Below are 5,302 nucleotides of genomic sequence, written 5' to 3'. Positions count from 1 at the left end.
AGATTTTTCTCCCCTATGTGTTTGGATTTGGCATGACTAGTCACTAGTGTGAATATTATAAATTTGTAAATACTTGTACACAAGTAATTTATTTTATAAAGCAAGCAGCAATAAATAAAAGGAAGAGATTCTAGTAACTTTGAAGCATTCAAATGCTTCTTCCCCCTTGCTTTGGGTTCTGCAGTATATTAATAAGAAAGAAAAGGTATTGCATGGTGTTTTTTAATCAAGTTGACCTTTCCCCCATCTAAATCAAATCTCAAACTCCATCACGGTCAAAAAAGGAACATTTTTATACTTGTGACTTTAATACAAACTCTATTCCTTTGGACAGCTATTACATCTATGTTTGATTTTAACTTCCCTTCTCATTTCCTCCTTTCTTCCTGAAGCCAGAGGTCATGGTTACATATTCTTGATCCTACTATTAAAATTCCAAAAGTGACCTAATACAGAATTGTACCGTTTCTCCTTTATTTCTAACAGGAATAGAATAGTAGGACTAAAATACAAGTACCTCATGATAGTCTCCTCAGTAACAATGTGCTGGCTTTACTGTGGCTCAACTCATACTTCACTTTTTTTTTTAATAAAAAGCACACGCTACTTCCTTCTATTTTAGTTGAACATACAGGTAACTACTATAAAAAGACAAAACTACACTCCTCATAAAAATATCCTACACACTGACTTATTATTAGAAGGGTTACTTACTTTGAAACACAGGATTTGGGTTAAAAATCAATAAAAGCTAATTTTTAAGATTTAATTCTGTATCATAAGATTTTTTGTAAAAAATAATAAAAACTTTAGGCTAAAAATAACATGTATAGATTATAGGAAAGGCTTCAGTACAGAAAAGAGAGCTGTAGACTGCAGGTTTCCAAGCGATTTTTCCAAATTTGGGGATGGTTTTTGGTTTTTTTCTTTGCTAGTTGCCATTTCTGACAGTTTTCAGGAGGCAGGGGGGGAAAAAAAGCCTTTATTCCTAGTCAAAGCAGGAGACCTTGTGGCTGGCCTTGTACCTTTCCTTCTCATTTAACTACACATGCACAAAGAAAGCATAATACACAATCAAACACAAAATAAGTGTGTGCTGTGTGACAGCTGGCATAGTACATATAGTCTAAAATACAACCCTCATTTTTCTGACCACATATATTAACAGAAATGGTATCTGTCCTCTCTGAGGTACATATTCAGCTACTACAGGACATCAGTCCTCCACCTCTTCATATGTAGACTAACAGCACATTTAGACTACCTGAGAAACAATACAGAATTCTTACTAAAACCATATCTTCTCTTCCAGTTTTGCTATCCTGTTACGTAATTTAAACAAACATACAGCCAGTCAGCCTTTGTACTAGAGGTTTATTTGAAAAACTAAATTGGATTGCCAGCAGGTGGCAGCAAAGATTCAGTCTTCTGCAGCCCACCAGACCTCCCTGTTATTTTACAAGCCAAACGAAACCATCTGTCATCTACTGCTGTACCTATACAGTAGCCAACTGCTTTTCCCCTTAGACAAACCTTTTCAGCGAAGAGAGCCTCCTAACTGCAGTAAGCTTTCAAGCCATACAGGACATCCTACTACAAATTCATATCAAAAAGTAGCATAGAAATTCTGTTTTGAAGGCTGGAAGTTCATGAAGTTTCTATCAGAACTGTAATTATAGATCATTTCAGGTAATCAAAGGCTACATTCCTGTAGTTGCTATCTCCTAATTCACACACTAGCATGTACCATTTTTACCTCAGAATCACACCCATAATTTGAGATGAGCTACCACTCTGCTCAGGCTGCATGTAGTTCTCAGCTCCACAGTATAAAAAGGATGTTAAAGTACTTGAAAGAGTCCAGAGGAGGGCAGCAAGGCTAGTAAAAGGGCTGGGAGACACACCCTATGAGGAGAGGCTGAGGACCCTGGGGTTGTCCAGTCCAGAGAAGGAGGCTGAGAAGCGACTTCACCCCTCCCTACAGCTCCCTGAGGAGAGGAAGCCCAGAGGGAGGTGCCGGTCTCTGCTCCCTGGGAACAGATGGCAGGACACACAGGAATGGCACAAAGCTGTGCCAGGAGAGGAACTGACTGAGCACGAGGAAAAGTTTCTCTACTGTGCAGGTGGTCAAATATTGGAACATGCTTCTTAGAGAGGTAGTTGGTGCCCTATGCCTGGCAGTATTCAAGAGTCATTCAGAAAGCCCCCTCAACAGCAGGCTTTAACTTCTGTTTAGCCTTGAAGCGGTCAGGTAGTTGCACTAGATGATCCTTGAAGGTCCCTTTTATCCAAACTATTCTTTTCTAAATTGGAAGCAAGCAGCCTGTTCGAAAAATCAGCACCATCTGCTGCTTCTCCTCTAGGAAATGTTTCTCATGCAGCGTCAACTCAGAGCTGGACACAGCCAAACTTGTAATGACAATATTTATAAAACATGCTCTAATCAGCCAGAGAAAACTCAGACTAAAGGTTCTCACACAAAGACCACAGAAGTCAGGGGAAAACAGTCACAAATTTAACAGGCAGACTATTCAGTCTCTAACATGTTTTCAAATGGACAGCCAGGTCCAGCTGCCGTGCACAAAAGGCATTTATTTATCATGCAGAAAGATCTCACTGCATTTTGTCATACACATCTGCTCCCTGGTTCTATTTTTCTGTTGCAATTTAAGTACTGTTTTACTCGGGTGAAGGCTGGCAGGCAGTCCTCCTACAAATACCTTCTAATTTCAACATCTTGAAGTCACCTCAAGTTCTTTCCACCCAGGTAGCCTTTCAGCTCTGCAGTATGTTATTTCAGGGTGGCCTAACAAGAGCCTTTCCTCCTGCCTACCACAGACACCAGCAGTTTCTGCCCTGATGAGAGAGGAGCAGGTAACCCTCATAGGCAGCAGTGAGAGCTCTCCTTAGAAGAAAGGCGATCTTCTGCACCTCCCATGGGTACAGCCTATGGTGGGGAGCAAACTACCACAGCAAATCAGCTCAGTGTCAATTTCCCTATCTCCTTGTCCACTTAGGTGTTACCTCACTCCTTAGAAATTAATGACCATATTTAATCAGATTTAGCTAAATCAAATTAAAACAACACTGCAACCTCCCCCTCCCCTTTTCCCACAGCTCAGCCTCACCCACTCCCAACTCCTCCACACACACACCCCCCAGCAAGCAGTGCAGGGGAAGGGGACTATGGTCAGTGAACCACGATTTCTCTCTGCTGCTCCTGCCCCCTCAAGCTTTTCACCTGCTTCAGTGTGGGCCCCCTCCACTGGCTGCAGTCCTTCAGAAGAAGCCTGCTCTAGTCTGGGCTTTTCACAGGTCACAGTTCCTATTAGGAGGACATGTACTTGCATAGGCTTCCCCACAGGTCACAGCTTCTACAGGAAAAGCCTGCTCCAGCATGGACCCTCCATGGCTACATTTCCTTGCAGGAGAACCCACTCCTGCATAGGGCCCTTTGCAGCTGCAAGCGTGGATATCTGCTGTGGTGTGGTCTCCTCACGCTGCATGGGAAAACCCTACTCCAGCACCTGGAACATCTCCTCCCCTCCTTCTCTGCCTTTGGCATTCACAAGGCTGTTCCTCACTCTTTTTCCCTTTGTTGTCTTCTTTAAGTGCTTTTTCACACAGGCACCACCAGCTTTGCTGATGGGCTCAGCTGTGCCCTGCAGAAGGTTCATTGGAGCCAGCTGTGACCAGCACATGGCAACCCTTGGCCACCTCCCACAAAGGTCATCCTGCAGCCCCCTGCAGTTAACAACCTTGCCAGGGGCACTCCATAGACCAGTTCTCTACCTCTAGAAAGCAATCAGCCTGTTTAAGAAAAAGAAGATTTAAAAAAGTACTTCAGAACAGTAATTTTCACCCTTCTCACCCTAGTGCCCCTCTCCCTGACTTCAGTGTAACCCAAAAGAAGTCTTCTTAGAGCACTGTTGGGATGAATGAGCTAGAAGTGTAAGATGGGCAAGGAGGATGGGATCAGAACAGAAGACTAGCAAGGAGGATTTTAAATATGCTCAAGTGACCTTGAAGCTGGGAATGCATAAAGTCTGGGGAGCAGCAATGTAGAAAAAACATAACTTATGTCTGCTGTTGTTTATGCTTGAGCTCCAGGCTTCAGTACAGGAAAAAAAAAAATCAAAGAAGCACAGGGAGAATCACAGCATGGTGGTAAGAACTGTGCCTGCACAGTAAACAGGCTTTGATAAAAACAGGTGAAACCAGCAGGCCAGCAATCTCCTAGGATGGACCCTGTTTAGTGGTTCCTGCATTCTCACTTGTGTGCCTGTGCTCATGTACCTCTGCTCAGGTGCTGCTTCGGGGATCCTCCAGTTGGAAAGGTAATGAGAATAAATTGACTCTTTGCATTTTAGCTGAGTCTGGTTGTTCCTGTTGCCTGCCTGTGCTGACTCTCACAAGCACAAATTTACCTTTTACTGAATATCAACAGTCATACCTGGAAGGACTGATGCTGTTTGGTCCTACACTTGTTAGGCAGCTGGACTTAGTTCCTTTTGCATCAGAGCTCTATCACTGGGATTCATTGTGAACAACCCAAGAGAAGCCCCTCAAGTTCTGCCACTCAACCTTACAAAGGAAGCACCACCCTAAGTTGAGCATCCCACCTTTTTCCTTGCTCACACACCTGTGCTGGGACAGCTTCTGATGCAGTTTCATACAGCAGTAGACAACAGAACCCAAACTCACCTGGCAAAAGTGAGGATGCCATGTAATGGAAATAAAATCCCTAAGTTTCAGATTTCGAGTTTAATACAGTCTAAGAAACAACAAGGCCCCTTTCCAGATCTAATCACACATCATTTTTAGCTGTAAGAGGAAGTTATTATATACTAGAAACATGAAGCAACCCAGACAAGCCATTAGCTTTCAAACCTCCTTGGATGATCATTATTATTAAATCTTATCCATTGAAGAGAAAACTACAGAAATACCTGGAGAACTTATAAGAATGCTCCACCTCTTGGAAGAATCGGGCCACAGAAACATCACCACCTGGTGGACAAAACTGGCTCCCTGTCTCACACAGCACTATGTTGGAAAGCAGCTGGGGAGAAGAGCATGACATGTTATTAGCACATTCTATAAACACTGACTAGGAGAGCTGCCCAGAGGTCCTTCTACATCAGAAGATTCAAGCTGCAAGGCAAAGAGATGACAAACATGCTTACACTGCATGCAAAGCAGGCAACCTCCAGCAGAGCAAGCACAGTGCTTGGCCTCTGATCAGGAAGGTGGGATTCTACAGGAGACATAACTGCTCCACCACATGGAACGGACCCAAGTA

This window comes from Cygnus olor, chromosome 6, assembly GCF_009769625.2.
Source record: "Cygnus olor isolate bCygOlo1 chromosome 6, bCygOlo1.pri.v2, whole genome shotgun sequence".
In the NCBI taxonomy this organism is placed as follows: Eukaryota; Metazoa; Chordata; class Aves; order Anseriformes; family Anatidae; genus Cygnus; species Cygnus olor.
This window is presented reverse-complemented; position numbering follows the sequence as displayed.